Source organism: Myotis yumanensis, unplaced genomic scaffold (genome assembly GCF_028538775.1).
Source record: "Myotis yumanensis isolate MYYU_CA2020_CCGP unplaced genomic scaffold, mMyoYum1.0.hap1 SCAF_5, whole genome shotgun sequence".
NCBI classification, from domain to species: Eukaryota; Metazoa; Chordata; class Mammalia; order Chiroptera; family Vespertilionidae; genus Myotis; species Myotis yumanensis.
The window spans coordinates 51,903,345-51,926,786 of NW_027223756.1; the positions used below are offsets into that span (position 1 = coordinate 51,903,345).

General features: G+C 41.5%; 1 protein-coding gene across 9 annotated transcripts in view; it reads right to left on the reverse strand.

Moving 5' to 3' along the window:
* Nucleotides 1-23,442, reverse strand: part of ZNF827 (zinc finger protein 827) — a 172,526-nt gene that overhangs the window by 141,573 nt on the left and 7,511 nt on the right. The window lies entirely within an intron of this gene.

A 23,442-nucleotide genomic window follows, 5' to 3' on the forward strand; every position in this document is an offset into this window, starting at 1 on the left:
GCTGCGAGACAGACAGTGCGAAGCCGCTTCCCCACTTCCCAACTCCGCCACCTCAGGCCAGGCACTTAGCTGGGTTGATATAAGATGCAATTCATTTTTTTAAAGTTTATTAAAAATGTATGCATTTCAACAACTTCACCCAGTTCTTATGAAGCTTGAATTAAAATAAACATGTGACCATGTTTTGAAAACAGTCGAGTGCTATATAAAAATCAAATCTCTCTGGCAAACACTATTCACACTACTGATTTCTTAAAACGACCATTTCTGCCACATTACCCATGCTCCTTGGTTGAGAGTCCTTGATTCCACTCACCGACATGTTGCCACCTTATCCCAGGCAGAGGATTAGTAATCTGGCCCCTCACTCCACTAAGAGTCCCCTTTAATTATTTTCTATCCATTAATTTATCCACCCACTGCCCCCACTCTCAGTGTCCCCACCCACCCACCCACCCACCCTCCCACCCACCCCTGCCCCAAGCACCAGTCAGTTGGGACTCCTTGACATTTTAAGAGCACTCAGGTAGTCTGTCACTTTTCTACTTTTGCTCAAAATATTCCTTCTATCTTGGAATGTCTTTCCCCAGAAAACCTGAATGTCCAATTCTGCTCATCCTTCAATACTCAGCTCAAAGGCTTCTTCCTCATGATTCTCCCCAGAACTCTCAGTCAGAATCAATCTCTCCTTCTCATTCATTCACTCACGTATTCAACAAATAGTTGTGGACTACCTGCTGCATACCAGGCATTGTTCTCGATTGTTCTAGATTGAACAACATTAAGCAAAACAAAGATCCTGCCTTCTTGGATCTTACATTTCAGTGGAAGGAGACAGCTGTTAAAGAAAATTAATAAATTAGTAAGTCAGAGAGTAAGCCAGAGGGTGACAAGTGCTTTGACAAAGATACAGAGCAGGCCAAGGAGGGTGGTGGGTCATGAACAAGAGGTGCGTTGCAATTTTAAATAGGGGGTCAGGGTGAGGCTGCACTGAGGTGGCGACCTCGGAGCAAAGACTGGGAAGAAGTGGGGAGTGGTTCATGCAGGTCTCTGGGAGGGTCCCATGCAGAGCGCGTCACTGTGAAGGCCCTCCTGTGGGAAGATGCTTGGCATGTCCATGGAACAGCAAGCACGACCGTGTGGGTAGGGTGGGGTGAGTGAGATTCAGAGCAGTGGGGGAAGAAGTCAGAGAAAGAGAAAGAGAGAATTGTGAAGGAGGCTGTGCAGATCAGTGGAACTCTGTCGACTACTGAAAAGGTCGTGGGCATCTGGTGAAATTAGGAACCACTGGAGGGTTTGGGGCAGGGAGTCAAATGATGGGACTTACATTTTCAAAGGATTGTTTTGGCTGCCATGTGGAAATTCAGGCACGAGGGTGGGGGCAGGGAGACCAGCTCAAGGTGGTACAGGAGGTGAGAAGCAGCTGATTCTGTGCATAGTTTGAATGCAGGGCCAACATTCCTGTGCTTTGTTTATTTTATTTTTATATCACTCTTCATTATCTGTCTGTTATTGGTTTATCTTCTGAAAGGTAAGTAGTGGCGTTCCTTGAAGGCAGGGATTTATTATCTACATATCCCACCCTGTGCCCAACACAACACCTGGTTCCTAGCACAGTTTAATGAATGTGTAGGGATTGAGCCAGAACCCCCCACTATGCCAAGTTTTGCTATATAACATGTTGTCTTTTCTGAATAGAAATAGCTAGAACTGGGAATGCATGAACTACAAGCTAATACATTGATCTTCCCATGCTATCTGGAGAAGCAATGTCACAAATGACAAATTCTCTTTCACTAAAGTTTTACAACTCTTTCCTGAGAGTCTTTATTAAGTTATCAAGAAAACGTAAAATATCAAATGAAATTTGCTGGGGAAAAGCAGATAAGATTGAATTTTCTCTTTTAAAAACAGCCTGGTTCCTTGTGATTTGCCACATTTCCTTCTTCCCACTGGATTTCAGCATTTTTTCATCGGTCTTGAAACCAGTGGGACCCTGAATAACTCAGCTCCCCAGTGGAGATGCCTTTTACCGAACACCAAGCAGCCCACCTCCATTTCAACAACTGGGCCAATTTTCTGTTCCTCTGGCAAACCACCTTTCTTGATTTCAGATCAAACATCTCATCCTTCAGGAGAATCGATAGGACTATGATTTAAAAATCACTACAGTGAGAATTAGCTGAATATCTCCTTGAAGACTCTCTTCTTCAACCTTTATCAAAATTCGCTAAATGAACTAACATAGGAAAACAGAGAGATTCAAAAGTAAATACTGTTAGATTACATTTTTATCCAACTAGAGTAGCTCCGGATAGGCAAGACTGGTCTGGAACTTTGCTGTAAGGGTCAACTAACAAGGTATATGTAAGAGCAGGGTTTTGAGAACCACAAAGAATGACAGTCACATATACAGACCTGTGATTTTACTGAGACTATTAAATATTACCAAAGTTACCCAGTTGGATCAAAGATACACAGCTATCGAGTGCTACTGCCCAAACCAAGAACCCAAATCTCTCAACACTGGGCTCAGCGTTCTCTACCAGGTGCACTCTGAATAGCAACTTCTCATGCGCTCTGTCTGTGTCGCGCAGCTCCACTTGTCCATCCTTCCACCCTCTTGAAACAGAAATCAGCAAGAGAAATCTCTCAGATAAGGACAGCATTCACTCTTTATCTTGAGATAAATCATTAAGAGGTAAATGCCCATTATTCCTAGACCCTTATCTCTCCATCCCCTCTCTGACTCTTCCTTGGTTGCAGTTGGTCAAATATTGATTCAAATGCCTAGAGCAGGGGTGGGCAACCCCTGGTACTCGTGCCAAACATGGCAAGCCAGTAACTACTGCTGGCACTCGAAACCCTCTCTTATAATCTTCTATTTATAATTTTTTCCTTAATATTGACTTTTTTATTTTTCAGATAAATTCAGTGTAGGTGCATCTTAGATAAATAAATAATTTTACATAACAAGTTATCTTAAAGACCATAGACATGGATTGATGAGAGAGGGGAAGAGCAATTTCTATGCCTCTGTCTTAACTCTCCCTGCCTTCCTAGATCCAACCAGTGTTTTGGTTTTATCCACATATGCTTGTGAATCTTTGTTCTCAGTGATGAATTTTGTTAAGTCTTGTACTAGGAGTAGCCTGACGGATAAAAGTAGTAGCTCGTGCATATCTCTGAAGGTCACGAAATATAAACCTGATGTAAAATCTCTGTCATCAGTGATACAGCAGCAAAAGTCCCACTGATAATATCAAACGGAGTCATAAAGTTTTCTGTCGGACTATCGGTGTACATGTATACATTAAAAAATAAATGTATTTTTCATCATCATATACTGTGTTTTTGTCGCTCGAATGAATTTTATTATTTCTTCAAGGTTCTTCACATATGTACACCTTAAGAGATATCAAGTAGGCGTAACATGTTCTCAAAAAATTAGGGTTGGCGCGCAGAAGAATTTTGAGTCGGAGATTTTGCTGGTTTTGGTACTCACTCACAAAAAGGTTGCCCACCCCTGGCCTAGAGAATTCAGCAACATCTACTGGCAAAGCCCCAAAGGCAAAGCCTCATTCCGACCACCTCCGTATACACCCTCAGTGTGCAAGAATATTCCCCCTTCAATGTGCAGAAGCGGATAAGCGTGTCAAAAACTAAAGAAGCTGTCAACTTGCTCCAATCCTATCCAACAGTGATAAGGAGATCCGAACATTCTTGAATAATACAAACAGCTGATATCTACATTTAAAGCAACTTTCCCAACCTTGCCAAAACACAAGCCCCAAACAAGCAAACAAAGCATTTCTTAAACAGACCGGTTTGTCTCTAAAATACCGGGATAGAACCTCAACCATCCATTCTTCAGTTCTTTTCAATCTTGAACACGGAGATACCACTCTCTTCTAGACAAGAAAACTCGGATATGTAAAGAATATTTCAAAACTCATAATACTCTATTAAACGCTTTTCCGAAGATGCCACTACTGAAATTGAGGTTATTTGAGTAATAAACCACCAAATAATTGTAATGCATGGCCTAGAAAGAGCCAGGCCAGAAACCTGCGGAGAAACAGATCTGAAATTATTCTGGCATCACCTGAGGTCAAGCGAAAGGTGGGGGAAGCTTTCAGAGAAATGAATGCAGGAGACACAGGGCCGTGCAGAGGTGAGAGAAAAATCTTAGAAGGTTCAAACAAATATGCTTGCAGTTCACGAAACAGCAGCAACAAGGATTTTCTCCCACAAATATTCATTTTCCCCCCTGCTGGGCTGCGCTCTGTTTTCACGTTCAGTGCCATCATGCAGGCAGAAGTCTGCATTGGTCCAGTTTCGGGGAGCTCCCCTACAGCAGGGTCTGCAGGGCCCTCCAGTACCTTGGACAATACATCAAGAGAAAAGGTTCTGTCCGCTGGGAGCTCAAAACAAAGCATTCCTGCAATCTAGGAGGTTAATTTGTTGGCCACCACAAACTTTAGAATAAGCCAGGCTTGACTTGAGTTTCCTTCACAATCTGAGAAGCCCCTGGGCAGCACACAGCTTCCTCTCCTGTCACCAGCATGGCCTGGGCGCACGCAATCACAGAGCGCTGGGAATGCTCCCTGCGAACATCCACCCACCGTGGATCTCACAGCTTTCCCAACCGAGGCTCCCAGGGAAGCCTCTCAACAGCCAATGTAAATAACTTCCTTCTAAATACATTATTTTTCACCTCCAGAATAGGAAGCGATTTCCGTGGCTAATTTTGCAACAACCTCTGCGTCTCGCAGCCAGGTTCACACTCGTTCCTGTCAGCTTTACACAACGGTCTGTTTTTGTGTTTTTTTCACTTTGAATCAGAAACTCAAAGAATTAAGAATAGAAATGGTGCAATTACAGAATGAAAATATGCTGAATAAATTTTGTTTCCACGCAGCAACAATTTCTCCTTTGGGGGAAACACAACAAAATTCTGCTACCTAACACATTTATTTATAATTCAGTTCCCAAGTAGAAAATCAGTAACTCGAGATCCACAGCTCTTGCTGCATTTTTTTTTTCAACTCACTTCCTTTTCGGTGTGAGAGTTGTAATCAGATGCATTTATTTGGACCAATGTTAATCTAAGATCCTCGTTCAGAGAGATCAGACAGAAGAAAAAATATAAGAAAGAGACTTCTATTCGTGTTCGTGCCTTTTGGCTGAGGTTAAAGCAAGTAGAAATGGGAGGCTAAAACCCCGACCACTATGTCTACCCATAAACCACCCCCACCAGCCAGTGCACAGGAATCTACCAGCAGGTTTGGAAGAGAGCAGGCTCAACCAAAATTTCCACACAGTTTTAAACAGTATTTATTGGTTTGTAAAGTTTAAGGAGCTGTGCATAAAAGTCATTAGCAAAACCAATGCTAGTAATTGATTTAATGCAACAAACATTTACTGAGCATTTACTATGTTCAAGAAACTGTCCTCTGAACAAGGAGACTCGGAGGTACAGCAGTCTCTGGCCCAACAGTTTATAACCCGCAAGAGTACCAGGCTTGCCCAAGCCAAGGACGCACAAAGGAACAGGGCAAGGGTTGTGTGTGCACAAAAGAGGGAGCGGTTAATCCCAATGATGCAGGTGGCTATGGAAACAGACCTCAAAGGATGGAGATCTCAACAGATGATACTGGAAATTCCTTGACAAGTGGGCTTGCTCCTTGCAAACCATCAAACAGGAAGTAGTCCAGACATTGAGAAAGCTAATATCTAGGTGATAATTGTTGGATAAATCAATGCAATGAAAAAATTTTTATATTCCTAATTCTTCACATTTTAAAAAGACAGCATCTATTGATTTAAGGGCAGATTTTATCAGTCATCTTACTATGCTTACTAGTTGTGAAACCATTAGCTTACAAAGCCCAGAGGCAGGACCAAGCGTTAGTCATTTTGCACTCCTGCTCAATGCCCTGCCCATAGCAGGGGTATTAGGGCTCCTGTGGTTGTAATGGCAGAAAGCCATAGCTAATGTCCTCAGTCCCTGTATCAAACAGAGAGGGGCATAAAGAGTTACTAGCAGCAGGAGGATGTCACAGCACCCTCGAGGCACTCTCTCACTTGCCAGTAGTCTCTTCCCTCAGAGGTTAACCTCATCCTCTCTGGCTTCCTTTCCTAGGAGGCTGACAACCTGGCTACACAGGTTCTGGACTTTCACTCTCAGTGACTTACCAATGGAGAAAGGTCCTTCCCCTCTGATTGGCCTGTGAGAGGTCATGTTCTGCTCCCTGGTCCTATCACTGAAGCCAGGGGGTGGGTTCTACAATTGGCTTAATGTGGGTCACAGAAGAAAGGAGAGGGAAAGAGGCACCAGGAAGACAAAAGCAGTGACCTCTGTAATGTTTAATAAAGGTTGAGTATGCTGCATGTCAGGCTGTTCAGAACCAATTTTATAATTTTAAGCATAAAACATATCCTCACTTAGGCTGGTTTTACCTGCCAAGTTTTAAATTGTCCCTTTGTAGCTTGAAAGCTTTAGCACATACCCCCCGCCTCCCCCCCGCCCCCCCTGCTACACACCAGTTCTGCCCGAACCTATGAGACCTCTCAGGGGTCGGGGGCTCCAAGTCCACAGTCTGAGTTAAACGCACTAATCGGCTCCACAGGACAAAGCCTCAGAGATCACAGTTATTGAAACATCGATGCCCAGGGCACCCAGCAGCCTTCTGTGTGGCCAGGAAGAAAATTTAAGAACTGCTAGTTATTTAAAACTGCCAGGGTGGAGAAGACAACCAGATTCCTGTCCCCAGTCCAGCTGGGGAAAAGGTGCTGTGAGGGCACGGGGCAGCCGCAGGGAGTCTGGGGAGGACGCATGTCCGCAGCTGAGAGAGCAGGGAGGGCTCCTGGGTCCTGAAGAGCATTTTGCACACAGCAATGTTTTCAGATTATTGTTTTAAAATGTCCAGGAGTAAAAGAGAGGTAACAAAAATGAACACATCGCTCCTTGTCTTCAACGTGAGTTGCAAACAGTATCTGAGCCAGTTTTAATATTCTCATATAAAGCTACCTGTTAGTCAGATCTTCCAGTAACCAAGGAACTACCCAAACTCCTCCATCAAACTGCCCATCTCAACATCAAGGGCAACTCCTCCATCCTTACTATTGCTTGGGCCCAAATCCCTGCAGCCAGCCTTGACTCTTCTCTTACTGTTACACTCCACATCTAATTCCTTTGTAGATCTGGTTGATTCCACTTTCAATGCACATTCCAAATCTTGTAATTTTTCACCATTCCTACCACTACAACCCTGATATACAGCACTGCCATCTTCACTTGGACTGTGGCAGTAACCTTCCAACTGGACCCCTTATGATTCTCAGCCAGCAGCCATAAGCTTTCAAAAATATGTCAACCCAGCTGACGTGGCTCAGTGGTTGAGCATCAACCTATGAACCAGGAGGCTATGGTTCGATTCCCAGTCAGGGCATATGCCCGGGTTGCGTGCGGTCTTGGGCTCAATCCCCAGTATGGGGTATGCAGGAGGCAGCTGATCAGTGATTCTCATCATTGATGTTTCTCTCTCTCTCTCTCTCTCTCTCTCTCTCTCTCTCTCTCTCCCTCCTTCTCTCCTTTTTTTTCCCTCTCCCTCCCTCCCTCCCTTTCTGAAATCATTAAAAACACATTTTTTAAAAAGTCAGATTCCATTATTCTCATCAGTGGTTTCCATGTTTCTCAGAATATCATCCAATGCCTTTACCTTGATCTCCAAGTCTCTATATAATCTATGTCCCTCTGACCTTATCTCCTAAATAAAGCAGGCTCCTGCCTCATGACCTCTGCACTTGCTGTTTGCTTTGCCTGAAATCCTTTTACCACCACCCCCAAAGTAGCCACATGGTTGATTCCCTGACTTCCTGAGGTCTCCCCTTAAACATCACTGTGTACTAAAATAAAAGCTCCATAAGAGAGAGGGTTTTGTACTGTTTGCTGCTGTTTCCTCAGCACTTAGAATTGTACCAAACAGAGAGCAGATGCTCAATTATTATTTAAATGTATGAATAAACAAGAAGAATGGGCTTAATCATCAGAAAGGTAGCACTTAGTAGTGGAAATGAGAACTACTTTCAAAATTACAAATGATAATTCTATTTTTCTCGTGTGAGTCAAACACGGAAGAGGAAAAGAGGGTCTGTTTTGCAAACTTTCCTACCAAAGGCTCTCTAGTGGCCAAGACCAGTGAACTGCACCTCAGGGGAAGATAGGACTGAAGCTGATGCCCCCTTCAGGGAACCCCAAATTTCTTTTGAGTTTTAGTTTAACATTGGAAGTTACTTCTGCATTCCACACTATAGCTATGCTTGTTCTTACTTAATAATATTGGGGGTGTTTCTCACAAACCAGGTGGGAAAATTTATTCTCTGGGATGATGCACCCTGTTTCTCTGTATGCCCACCTGCCTTGGAGAACCATGTACCCTATTTGGAGAAGCAAGAATGCATGAAAAGTACTTGGCACAATGTCAAAGCCTAATAAAGGCTGGCTATCATTGTTACTATTAGTACTATGAGGAGACAGATAGTACTAGTCCTATTACCCCCATTTCAGAGAGGAAAGTCAAAGCACAGAGGGTAACTTCCCAGACTGCACAAATGATCTGCAGGATATCAAGAACTGTAGTCCTATCTGTTATTTTTGTTACATGAATCATTTCACAGACAGAAATGCCTTGGAGATCTAGTCCGTATGGCTCATCTCTAGGCAGAGGCCGAGGAAGGGCCAGCAATTTGCCCAAGTCCCATAGCTGATTTACAGGCACAGTCAGGACTGCAGCTCAGATGTCCCAATCCAAAGGCCAGTGCTTCTACTACTAACTCAGGATGTAATCATCATTAAGTGGATGAATGGATTCTAGAACAAGGCTGGATCATAATGGGCTCCCAATGAACATTTGTAGAATAGATGAACAATCCTGCATAAAGCACTGAAACTATAGCTTCTATACACAGGCATATTTTAACATGCATAAGCAAAGTTGATCCTCACAATAATTTTACATGGCAGACGGTCTCTCCTCATTTTACAGACCAGGAAACCAAGGTACCAAAAAGTTAATAGCCTACCTAATATAAGCATTTACTGAGTGACAAAGCCAGATTCAAACCCAAATCTTCAGAACATCTAACAGAACATGAGTAGCTTGACAAAAAAACTAATTTTTCAAGTAACCAAAAAGTACCAAAGTGCAGTCAACATTTTAAAATTTCATTTTGATGGGCTTTAAAAATACAGACACACCCAAACATGATGTGTTAAACATAATCATTATGTTTGTAACACACAGATGTGTCTCGGAGGCTCCTGGGACTTCTCAGCAGCTTGCCCCCATATTAAGTGGCCCCCAGCTACTGTGTTTGAAGTTACTGTTCCTACTTTAACAGTCCTTTTGAATTCCTTTTCTCTATTATGCCCTATGCAGAACCCCTTCCTTCTACATGTGTGGCTTTCTGTCTGCCACAGCTGAGATAACCATCACCAGGCTTATTAACACTGTGTGCAAAATAAGGATGAAAACCTAGTGTCATGAGTTGGTGAGGACCAAAAGATGGTGAGGACCAAACCCAAGAACCTGTGAATCTGACCTTATTTGGTAATAGGATCTTTGCAGATGATCAAGTTAAGATGAGGTCATTAGGGTGAGCCTGAATCCAGTAGGACTGTTGTCCCCATAAAGGGGACATTTGGACACAGAGTCAGACACACAGGAACAACATGATGTTAAGATTGGCCAGCAGCAGGGACAGAGGCCTGCAGTGGGTCCTTCCTCAGGATCTTCAGAGGGAGCGCGGCCCTGCTGACACCTTCATCTTGAGGGAGGCGGCCCTGTTGACACCTTCATCTTGGATTTCTGGCCTCCAGGACAGAGACACAATAAACTCCTGTCCTGTAAGTCCCCCAGTCTGTGGTGCTTTGTTATAGCAGCCCCAGAAAACAAATACACTTAAGTTTAAATAAAGGCCTAAGGCTTTTTTCCTGGGTTTGTTTGCCTCTGGATTCTAAGCTGTAGCCTTAGCTGTAGTTTTTGTTTAAGTTGATTATTATTGTATAAAACTGGCCACACTGCTGCTTGGAGTGAAGTCCTCCGTGGCTGGAAGGATGATAAGCTGACGAATAGGTTATTTTTGCCCATCTCTAAACTTTAGCCAAATTTCTCTCAAATAAAAGACTTTGAAAAAGATGTTAAGCAAAATATTCTTTTACTAGAGCTACTTAAAAATCCCCAAACAAATATATATATATATTCATCACCACATATGTTGTAGCAAATTAATAAGAAAGGGACGGTTCAATATATAGCACGAACCCATTGGCCTAAATCTAGAGACCAAACTGCTGGTTAATCCACGGATTGAGCACTTGCTCCCTCACCCTTTCATGCACTTCCATGTAACAAAAAGCATATAGAATCTGTCCCCTCAAGCAATCAGAAGTAAATTTACCATGGCCACCATGGCGTTATCAGAAAAAATAGTCTGCTAAGGCTGATAAATCGGTCGATTATCTGCTTCCTTGACTTTTATTTCCTCTTGTATAAATGTTTTCATCCCACCATTACCAATACCTGTTATAAGATGAACGATAAATTACCAAGCTACTGAAATCACCAGGAAATGCTTAATAGATCAAAAAAGAACTTAACAACAACAACAAAAAGCTCTAATAACATAATAACGCATTCTGTAGCCTAAGAACAGCATGCTATCGGGAGAAAAATGGCTACTTATTGAAAGCTTAGAGTATGCATAAAATGAGACATTCCTTCCTGGGCACAATTACCAACCACTGACATCATGACCTTGTAATGAAACACTTCGTGGTCATCATCATTCACCTGCCAATGGAAAATTTCACACAGTGAGTCCTTTATTTACTAAAAATACATGTATATCCAGAAAGCAAAGTGCCCTGGGGGATAAGAGATTTGGCAGGGGGAGAGATGAAATTGCCTTTTATTTAGTGATTAAATACATATAAAACAAAAGCTGCAGAGGAAGAGCTCCCCACCCCCACATATTCGGGGAAGGATATTGGTGCTTTGGAACTGTGTAAGTTTTTTTGGTTATGTACAAGCATCTGTGACACCGAAGGACACCAATTACAAGGACAACCCTAATTCAAAGTTAACTTCAAACAGTGATTTAGGCCAACAATGTTAACCTTTACTCTGACCAGGCTTTGCGCCAGGGCTGCTATCAAGTGGTCAAATGTATTCTGATTGGTTGTCTCCTTCCAAGGGCCGGGGTACCCTGAAATCTGGCTCTGTTTTCTAGTGGTGTGTCATCAAGAGCGATGCTCCGGAGAAGCAGCCATTCCACTGTCCAACAAAGCTCGATGCTTCTGGAAGCACATTGAGTGGTCAGGTCGAGGGTGGGCTAAGCAATTGCTCTATTGCTGCTTCAGATGAAAGCCCAACCCCAAGGTAAATGTTCAAAAAGATAAAAATTCCCTCTGGCATTGCATATGTATGCCCCAAAGTGACCACGGCCATTTCTTGGGAGTGACCTCTTATATTATTGGTACATCAGTTTCTCTTCCTAACTTTTGGGTCTAGCAAACGCCCTGATGATGTACTTGAACAAGCACACCACTTCCTTTCCACCTTACAGAACTGTCTGCAGTTCTCTGCAGCCACATCTGCCACACAGTGTAAGAACTTGGCCGACTAGCCTATCCTCCACCAAAAACGTGTACTGGAAAAGGAGGATGCAAATGTATTGGGCAATTTCAAGAAGTTCACTTAAGGAATACAATTTTGATATCAATGTGCTCAATTTCTCAGGCTTAGCTGTAAACATATGTGTTTTGAAATTCCTTGGAGAAAGTCAAATTCTTTGAGTGTTTCACGGTGCTATCAGCAGAGGTGTGCCCTTAAAGCGGGGTCAGCAGTCTTTTTCTATGAATGGCCAGATAGTAAATATTTTAGGCTTTGTGGGGCACATGTCAGTTTCTGTCCCTATTCTTTGTTCTTTGGTTGTTGTTTTTGTTACTTAAAAAAAAAAAAACCTTTGGAAAATGTTAAAATCATTCTAAGCTCAAGGGGCTGCACAAAAACAGGCCATAGTTTGCTGACCTCGGCTCTAAAGAGTAGGTGCTTTTCTTTGTAATAAAAGCAGAATGGTGCTTTAAAACAGTATTGGAAATTCAGATATATGGGAACAAGTTTCATCATCACCTTCTTAGTCCAGTCACTTGTGTGAGTCCTAAGCACCTTGGTGCCTCTGTTTCTTGACCTCCACAATGAAGTGTTAGAACAAATGGGTGATTTACAAAACAAACCTCAAGGAGCCGGCGTGGCTCTATAGATCCATCCCTACCTCCCACCCTAGCGCACACCTCATCAGTACAGCAGCTTGGATCTTGTCTATATATTGGAGATCCCCATAAAGGCAAGGCTTCCACTATTTATTTTAGTTTAGTTTAAATTTTGAAAAATACTGTATGAGATGACTGCAGAAATTCTTCTGGTGCTAACCCTCTACAAATCCAGTATTGGATTATTGATCTTTTTGCAATCATTTTATTGGGAAGTGTCAGGGAAATAGGAAATGATTTAAAATCTTATATTGAAATATTTAAGGGAAGAGAAACAAAAGCAAGAAATACGTTTTTTCTGGAGGCCATTTAGATGTGTAGAAAGCTACCAGATAAGCATGTCAGAGTTCCCAAGCCCCACCTCTGCTAATGACAGAGAGTTCATTCTTGCCCCTCTCAGGTTAGAGCTGTGGGGAAAGCAGGATGGTTTCACAATGGAAGGAGCCCTGCGCTGAGACTCAGAGATCTGGGTTCTAGTCTAAATTTGGAACTTACCAACTACAGAAGTCCTGGTGTTTATTTAACAAAAACCGGAGAGCCTACTAAATACGAACCCACAGAATGCGAGTTAGGAAGACAGCAATGAACCAGACAGATGTGGAACACTCTGCCCCCACTACTCGGATCCCTCATCCATAAAGTACGGTCAGGTCATAACACCTGCTCCTTCTCCCATCCACAGGTGGTCCTGCAGAGATGGCAAAACAACCGTAAACTACAAAGCACAGGCCACATAAACTAGAAAAGTACAGATTCTTCTCAGTTTAAGTACATGCAATATATGCAACTTCAAGAACTTCCCAATTTGATAAAATAAGAAGTTTCAGCACCAGACACTCCCACTCAAACCCTACTCTGCCTCCCCAAAGACCCAGCTGACATCTCAAAGCCTTTCTCTTCTTTATAGAATAGGATGCTGATACCTGCAATTTCACAGGGTAATTGTGAAGGCAAAATCAGAATTATGTATGCAAAGCACCTCACACAGAGTTAGCACTTAGTAAATAGTTTCCCCTTTCCCTCCCTCCCAGGCACCTAGAAATCTCAGATGAAAGAATACTTTAAGAAGTAGGGCTTACCTCAAAATTGCTGCTATTGCTACCCAGCTCTATATCATAATCACCTCAACCAAAGAGGACAGGAAACTTCTAGCTGTTATGACCATGGAATCCAGATGTGGAATATGCCCAGTCATCAGGAAAATCTTACAGTCTTGGCACAGTTTGAGGACAGAGAGAGAGCAACAGCCAATAGCCGAGGGGAAGCTCTACAGTCTGGAATGTGCCACAGACTTCCAACCACAGAAGTTCTCTCGCACTGAGACTGTGGTATCCCCCTGTGGTGGAGGCCATGGCCTCTGCTCTTCTCGGCAAGTCTCCGCCAGGAGCACATGACTTTCTCCAGTCATCTCTAGGCCACATCCAAGTGAATGTCTGCCGCACCATTCATCATCCCTACCCAGCCCAGTTGTACAAGTTAGGCAAACCGTGTTCTCATTTCTGACAGAGGAAGACAGCAGGAGATGTTCTCCAAAAACTTTTCTACCCCTAAAACCTTCTAATTCTGTGACCCATTTTTAACTTCATTCATTCATTCATTCATTCAACAGTGTTTAGGGTCTACCTCCTAAGTCTTTGATTCTGTGACCTATTCTTAATTGCATTCATTCATTTCTTCAACCATGTTTATGGAACACCTCCTATCTCTTTGATTCTGTGATCTGTTCTTAACTTCTCCTTCCATTTATTTCACAATATTTACTGGCCATCTCTTATACACCAGGAACTGTTATGTTGCAAGAATATACAAAAATGAGTGAGAAATAGTCCACATCCTTAAAAAGTTTACAGTGAATGAGGACACAGATGAATGAGTCATTTTTAATGCAGCATGGGAGGTGTTATGAGAAACCTATGGGAACTAGGGAGGGGATGGCTAATGCTGCCCAGTAAGTGGTCCAATGGTAGGCAAGGAGGGGCAGCAGGAAGGCTTCTCAGAGAACTGAGTGTTGAAGGATAAGTAGAAGGTTATCAGGCAAATCAGATGGGTTAAAGGCATCCCAGAAATAGAGAAAAGAATATAGGCATGGTGGCTTGCAAAACAGATCATTCAATATGAATGAAATAAAGAATGTTCGGAAGGGCTGAAGAAAGGGGGCTCAGATGATGAAGTATCCTTCTATATTTTTCTAAGAATAGCAAACTTTATCCTTTTAAGACATGTTTAAAAGATCCTAAATAAGGATTATCTGGATTACATGAGTGTTTTAGAAAGACTACTGTGAAGACTGGATTACAGAGGCCCAGTGGGAGGAGAATGGGGAGGGAGGTGAGACTGAGGAAAAAAAGAAAATCTCAATTTTTATGGGAGAAAATAATAGCAAAAACTAAAGCGGTGTTAGGGAGTGGGCACAGTGAATTCTAGAGACATCCTGGAAGTAGAACCACACAAACTCGGTGATCAATTTGATGTGGGAGGAAAGGAAGAGGACGGCATCTAGGATTGTGCCCAGGTTTCTGTCTTGGGTAAAGGGGTTAATGGCTGGTGAGAATAGCAAGCAACCTAGCAAGAGAACACAGAGGACCGGGAATACTCTTGGCTTGCCAGGCCTGAAAACTGTAACCATCTCTTATATGCAACTATGCACTCTGCAAGATAAACCATGCTGGACTCTCTCCTCTAACCAGGGGACTGGGGATCATAGGATAAACATGGCGCATCTTTACAGACCAACAGGGTCACACACATGTTTGTGGAGAAGAAAAGTAATTTAACTGATGAGTTTATTTTAAAACATGACTTGTATTTTAAAACAGATATAGAGTAAAATGCACATTTTTATCCTAATTTACAGACAGAAAAAGACTTCTTCAAAGAAACCTCACAGAAGCGGAAACCCCTGGTGAGGTTAAGGGTTCCTGTCTTCAGAGTTCTCTTCTCCTTTTGGGTTCTTCATTGAAAATATTCACAATGTGGTGTATTATAATATTATCAAGTAAAACTGAAGAAATACAAACATAGAGACTTGACATTTCCATTCCTACGTAGACAGGTTAACTGTTTCTCAAACTGTGGTCTGTGGACCCCTATGGACCACAGGAAACCACAAGATCAAAACATATTAACATCAAGATGTTATTTGTCCTTTTCACTCTTTGACATTTACATTGATGATGCCAAAGCAATGGTGGGTAAAATGCTGACACCTTAGCTCGAATTAAGGTTGCACCAAATCATACTAGTAATCATTGTGTTCTCCACCACCACATACCCAAAGTAAACACACACACACAAAACAAAATAACCTGACGAGTTTCATTTAACAATGTCTTTGAGGAAGCAGCAGTAAAAATTATTAATTTTATTAAAGACTGACTCTTGAGTAAGCATCCTTTCCATATTGTGTGATGTAATGAAATGTATGCATAAAGCACTTCTGCCATGACTGAAGCCTGGTGGTAATGAGAGTTGAGTTGGGAGCTGACCTTGCCACTTTTTTCATGAAATATCACTTTTAATTGAAAGAATAACTGACAAACTATGGTCATTCAAATTTGAGTATTTGGCAGACTATTTTTTGAAAATGAATAAGGCTGAAACTTGAAAGAAAAATGGACAGTATTTGCAGCCAATGACAAAATTCAATCTTTCTAGCATGAATTAAATTTTGGAAAACCCATATCCTGCACTGTGAACTTGACAGCTTCCCCATACAGACTTTTCAAGTAAGATCAGTGTTGATGTTAATAAATTTTTTTACATTGTGTAATGAAATATGTCAACATTTGGTAGGTCTACATAACTCAGTGAACCAATATATTTCAAATGACCAATGTATGATGATCCATTCGAAGTCAAGATAGACCAGTAGTTTTTAATGTAACAGAATATAAAAAGTTCACTGAAGTCATTTCATATTTCATATTACAACTAACTTTATGAAGCTACCTCTTTTTTGAGTCTTGACACAGTGGCACAGGATCAAAGAATAGCCATAATTATCTGAAAAGGCTATTACATAGCTATGTGAAGCTGGATTTTCTTCATATACCCCATCCAAAACAATAAGTCACGATTAAATGCAGCAGCAAAGATGAGAATCTAGTTATCTTCTATTAAGTCAGACATCCAAGACATTTGCAAAAATATAAAATAATGCTACTCTTCTCACTAAATACTTTTTTAAAAAATGAAATTTTTAAATAAAAATATGCTATTTATAGTTAACATTAAATAGTTTATAATAATTATTTTAATAATAAAACTATTTAATTTCTTAGTTATAACCTCTAATTTGTTATATATAGGTACAATGCATATACAAAAAAGCTCTTTGCAGTCCTCACTAACTTTTAGGAGGCCCTAAGATCAAGACGTTTGAGAACTAGGGTCAGAGAAATTTACCCTCAGGCCAAAGTGATATGTATGTGCATGTTTATAGCAACACTGTTCCTGACAGCAAAAAAAGGGAAACAAACCACACATCAATGTGGTATATTTGTACAGTACAATACTAGAGAGCAGTAGAAATGCATGCACCATAGCCACATGCATGAACATGGACAAATCTCACAAAGATAAGTCGCATGAAAAACCAAGGTGCAGAATGCATGCTGTATGCTACCAATCTTATACATTTCAAAGACAAGCCAAACTAAATATAATAAAGCTATTGAGAAAAAGCAATGGAAACAATAAACAGAAAATTGAAGAAAATGGGAACAGGTAGCGGAAGAGTATAGGAGAAGTTCGATTGTGTTGGAATTTTTTAGATTGGGCGATACGTTTACAGATGTTGCTTTGACCGTTATGTTTCATTTTATGTGTATGAATGCCAGCTACATTATTTTTTGTAAATAACACATACTTTACAACCTTCAAAGGGAGCTTTCCTTGCCAACGGAACCCAAATAGGTGAGGAAGGGCCAACGGGGCAGGGAGTGGGGGGGTAGGGCAAGCTCTGGCAGAGGGTCTGCAGCACTGGCCTCAGGGAAGTCCATCACTCGGGCAGTTCTCTTCCACGGACACTATGGAGGTTGTATCTACTGCCATCTATCTGGTCTGGTTTTTCAACAGCCCTCCCTACTTAAAAATGCCATTTCTCCCTTCATCCTCTATTTTATATTTTTATCACAAGGACAGAAACTACCACATTTCACAGATAATTTTGTGTTGTATCTAAACCACTAAATTTAGCCATCATAATCTCTTATCACCAGAGCCAGCTCCTACTATATTTTTCCTACCTCCTATCCTTACATTACCAATATGAGTCCTCTGGTTCCATAAAGTTTCTCTCTTAGTGTCTCATGCATACTTTTGGCCTATTTCAACCTCTTCTGGCTAAAGCCATTTTTTCTGTTTGGAATCTTCTCCCCTCTCTTCTCGGATCTAAATCCATCATTTCCTTGGGGATGCTTTAAGTATCACTCCTCTCCAAGAACCTATTACCCATTACTCTTAATCCGAGTTGCCTCGAACATTTACACAGCTGATTCCTATTATATTGTCCTAGTTGGCATATTGATTTGTACTTATCCTCTGTGATTGTTTTGTGTCAACATTTGAAAGAACAGTCAGCAGAGGCTGCATCCTCAAAACTTTTTCTTAATGAATGAGCACCAGGTAAAGCTACAACTCTCAGCCAATCAAGTCTTCACTGCTCTAACGGTGACACCATGAGGGTTGACATACACCCTTATTCTCAAAAGGCTTTCAATTCATTCTATTGAGGTAAGTGTTCCCCTGCTGTAGGAAGAGATTTCCCATTTTATAATAAAACCCAAGAAAAGCAACATTTGCTTTATTGAATTTTTTTTCATAATATTAAACAACTTTAGAATTCAACATTTCTCCTGCCCATCCCACCAGTCATTACTTGAAGTCCTTAGAAAATCACCCTTGGCAGGTGGTTGAGCCAGCTTCTTAGTGAACACCAGATCTTCTGTTTCATTTGGGAGCAGTTTTATTTAGTAGACAGGCCTTGACTTAAGAAATCAAAGTTATATTCTCCATAACTTCTACTGTATTGGTCCTAATCTCTGTTTTCTGATCGGCATTTATAAATCGATGAAAATGCTTTTGAAGCTGAATTTTAATTGTTTGTTTCCATCTCTTTTTCCACCCACTTGTCTCTGAGCTCCTTAAGAGCAAGGACTATGCTCACTTCAGCTCTACAGACCCCTCGTCCCTGGCACAGAAGCTCTCAGTTACTGCTGCATGAGTGAATCAATGAATGAATCAATGAATCAGTCAAGTATCAGTTATCGGTTACAAGGTGAGAATTTAGAATGAACAATTCAGAGTAAGTTTCTCCCCTTTTTTACTTGATAGAACTTCATATATTTAAGTGTAGTTGCCATGCATGGTTTTTCTCCACTCTAATGCTTATCTTCAAATTTAGCACTCCCAATTGCCTCAATAATTGATTCCTCATATGATTTCAAGAGCCCACACATTCTAGTTGCCTCCCTTCTGATGAGTACTTTATCAATTTCCCCCTTTAAATCAGGACACCCTGTCAGGGCTTCAATATTATACATGTGATCCAATCAGTTTACAAGACTTTGTTTTGAATTTAGTTAACTCATCCAACTCTACTAAACTGCATCCATTCTTCAAATAAAAGTTGAATTTTAAATGTTGCTTGATGATGTGTAGTGGTTATCTCTGGGATATTTCCCATTTTACTTTAAACATTCCTACCTAGCTTTCATTATTTATACGAAGCAGGTACTGCTTTTTTTCATTAAAAAGCCAATATAGATTTTTTTAAAATAAACTAATAAACCAAATTAATACCTGTGATTTGTATGGCTTCAGCCTTATGGAGTACACTTAACTCATATTTTAAATACTTGTATTTATTTATTTTCTTTTGTATATATTTCCTCACCTATCAACAAGTATTCAAGTAGCCACTGGTATACAGCACTCGAAACTATGATCAAGTACTCTAGCCAACCCAAACCCTACTTCTAGATTATGAAATTTCTCTCTTCCTATAAATGTCAGAAAGAAGCTTGATATAATTTGATTTCCCTCTTTCTTAAGGTCAGATTAAAACCCAGTCAGTTATTATTTGAGGTCTGCTTTCCCCTCGAAAGGAGAAATCAGAATGCACGTTTCAAAAATATCTCCTAAAGCAGAAGGTGTCTCACACTTTGCTCCCTCCCAAATACAGCTGTGTTTCACAGTCTAGAGCAGGGCTCCTCAAACTTTTTAAACAGGGGGCCAGTTCACTGTCCCTCAGACTGTTGGAGGGCCGGACTATAGTTAAAAAAAAAAACTATGAACAAATGCACATATCTTATGCACACTGCACATATCTTATTTTGAAGTAAAAAAACAAAACGGGAACAAATACAATATTTGTATTTGCATGTGGCCCGCGGGCCGTAGTTTGAGGACCCCTGGTCTAGCGGGCTGTTGGGTTAACAAATAGGGCCAAACAAGCACAGATCAGAAAACAACTCATAATTCTAGGTCATTACACCAAGGCAGTATTCTCCATATGGAGTACATAATTCAGACCCCAGACAGTGTCATTGCATGTGACTCTATTCTCTTGCCCTCTGCTTAGTCTGAAGTCAAAATCAATCTCTGAGGAAGAAATGTCATAAGTTTTCCTGAATCAGAGCAGTGTGTTCCATCAGCACCTAAGGGGTCCTCCTGTACACTGGAGGGCCTCCAAGAGGAGGTGCGGCTGGAGAAGGCATGTCCCTCAGGTTTCGGGACCCCATGAAGATTTCACAGACCTCAGAGATGCAATGGACCTCAAGAGATGGTCCCTCCAGTCCTTGACAGCGCTGACACGGGTGCCACGGGCTCAATTTTTACTTCTGTCCAATTGGTTAGAGGAGCCCTTCCCTGTCTGCCTCATAGACAAATAATATTAGTGAAAATGCTTTGTGAACAATGAAGCATAATACAAATACAGAATGTGGTTAATATACTATTATCCATTTTACAACATGGCACTACATCAGCACAGAGAGGTGAAGTGACTTGCCCAAGGTCACAAAGCTAGTGAGAAACTCTAATGTTTGTGGTGGGAGAGGGGGACAGACCAGACTGGAAGCTGTGTCTCATGACTAGTGCTAGTCCTTCCTTAAGCCTCTGGTTTCCAATCGGGAGTCAATTATTCAGGTCCATGAGCTATTTTTAGGATTTTAAGAGTCTAACAAATTATTGTTAATAAGCGGCCCAGGCTCAACCTTACGTCTTTATTTTTGGCTGGAGTGTGGGTAATCTGGGAGTCCTCAGACATGTGTTCAGGAGTCCTCAACCATGACTATCCATTAGGATCACCCGGGGAGCTTTAAAAGAATGCCCATACCCAGGCTCCACTTTGGGCTAATTAAATTTAAATCTCTGGGGGTGTTTACATTTTTTAAATCTTCCAGGTGATTCTAATGTGCAGTCAGGGTTGAGAACCACTGGGTTGGGCTGACGATGATCAGAAACTGATAGGAAGCAATAATTGTCTGTGATTAATCACACAGTGCCATTAAAGCAATCCTAGTGAGAGCCTTAGTTGAAATGAATTTACACTTCATGTGTATCAATGTGGCCGGCACTTATTGCACACATATTTTGTGCCAGGCACGAGTATAATATAAATATCTTTATGTATGAACTCACATAGTTGTGATACAACCTACAATGCTTCCCCATTTTACAGATGAGAAACAGGCAGCGAACTGCAGTAACTTGCCAAGGTCACGGCTAAAATGTGGTGCAGCCAGGATGTAACTCATGCACCTGGTACCAGGATCTTAATCCCATGTACTTGCTGCTTCTTGGTACAGCCACAGAATGTTATTTACAATGCCTTAGCCTTGGTGATGAATTAAAAAAATACAGAATATTGGGGGATATAAGGCAGTTTCTAATCCACATGCCTGCAGAGGCCAGAAGGTAAGATACACAAGGGAGACGGGCAGGTGTATGTGCAGATGGGGACAGGCGGCAGAGGGGTAGGAACTGTGGCAGACTGACGAACACATGCCCGGGGAAGGGAGACAGCCGCCACTGACGACAGCAGATTGCTGCCATGTGGGGAGGTGGGCCCACTGCTGCTGGCTCTTCCAAGTTTTCAAAAGAAGCTAAAATTTTTATTTTTATGTGAAACTGCCCATTTCCAAATGCTGTCTCAAGCTTTTCAACATACAGTCACAGGCCACGAGCTAGTGACCGCTGATATGATCTATCTCACACACACAAACTCACACATACACACACCTCTCAGCCCTTCATTGAATGTGTTCTCTTGGATTGGTTTTCTACAGTTAGAAACAGCACACCATGCCTTTTTTCCTTTCATGCAAAATTTCAACTGTTATCTATACAACACATGGAAAAACCAATATAAATTTCCCCCCGGTAATTTTAATCAGTGGGCTGAAGGTTGAGTAAATGAAAAAAACATTTATTAATCACCTAGTCTCTCATTTGAATCTCACTGTAAGACTGTGAACATGGATTCACTACCCTCACTTTACAGGAAACTCAGTCATAATTCGAATGATTATTATACAATTTAGGTACAATTCAGGTCAAATCATATACACACAGGAACCCATTCTGATAGTAAAAGTCGAATGTAATACTGCTGGCCTATGAAACAAGTATTAGTCAAGCCTTATTATAACAGCCTGTAAAAGAATTTTACCAGACCATATTATTCCTCATCACCCTAATTAGATATATGGAAAATGAAAAAAATAAAAAACCCAGAAGTCACCAAAAAGGTCTGGGTCAGAAATGACTGTAATCTAATCACAATCTAAGCCAATAGAAACCTAGTTCATATACTTAATAATAGCTCCTTCTTCTTGAGCTCCTTCAATGCAGCAGGCACCAATTAGGCATGGTTTGTATGTGCACATAATATTGATATTTATATAAGTATTCGATCAATCCTTGCAATAACCTCATGATATAGGAACTATTGAAAGATGAGGAAAACAGAGGACAGGGAAGCTAAGTAATTTGCCCAAAGCCACACCGTTAGTTAGTGGCAGAGCTGGGATCTGAACAGCCTGGCTCCGGAGTCTGTCCACTGGACCACCACACTGTGCATTAAAAAAGCATGTGAGTCTCTGGTTTTACTTAAGTGGGACCATATACAGCAGACACAGTGAAAAGAGGGTGAAGTCACATTATATTTTCTCTCTCCCGCTGCAAAACAAAAGCTTTCTAAAATCCACCAGCAGACAACCTAGGACCCTAGCACTATATAATGCAGCGGTTCTCAACCTGTGGGTCGCAACCCCTTTGGGGGTCAAACAACCCTTTCACAGGGGTCGCCTAAGACCATCAGAAAACACATAAATAATTACATATTGTTCTTGTGATTAATCACTATGCTTTACTTATGTTCAATTTGTAACAACGAAATTGGGGGTCACCACAACATGAGGAGCTGTATTAAAGGGTCGCAGCCATTAGGAAGGTTGAGAACCACTGATATAATGTTAGAAGAATCTATCCCCTACACAGGTACAGTAGCTTGTTTTGAAATCCCAGAGAAGCAGAGTGCTGCTGATCATGTAAAAGTCCACTCCCCCGGCCCTCTCTGGTCCCTCCAGAAGGCCAGCTTCTCCAGAGCACGCAAAGTAGCTCACCCTGAGATCCCATCTCTCTCCCTCCTGGCCTTTTTTCCTTCACTGCACACTTCTAAGGGGTTCTAACCACGTTCCTGAACCATGCAGAAATTGCCGGAAAGAGAGGTAGGTATCATTTTAGGGTCAGCTTTTTCAGGCCCAAGCCTCGGAGAAGGCCCATGCATTTCTTCCTTGCTGGTAGATAGCACTGGGCTGAACTGGGACTTTCTTTAAAAAACAGAAGCAAAGAGTACCTACGCCTTAGTCATTTCAGAACTCTAGAAACAGAACTTGAGTGGTGGAGGGTGTTTGTTCATAAGAAGGGAATGGACAGCTGGAAGCAATATCCTTTTTAGGCACACGGACTCTGCTGCATTGAACAGAACCCCGGGCCAGCCTGTGAAAAGCAGAGTTGCTACAGGCCACATGCCGATCTCACACCGTGGGCGGGTATCACTGCACACTTTATAAAATTAGCTACAGTGCAGCCTCTGTGTG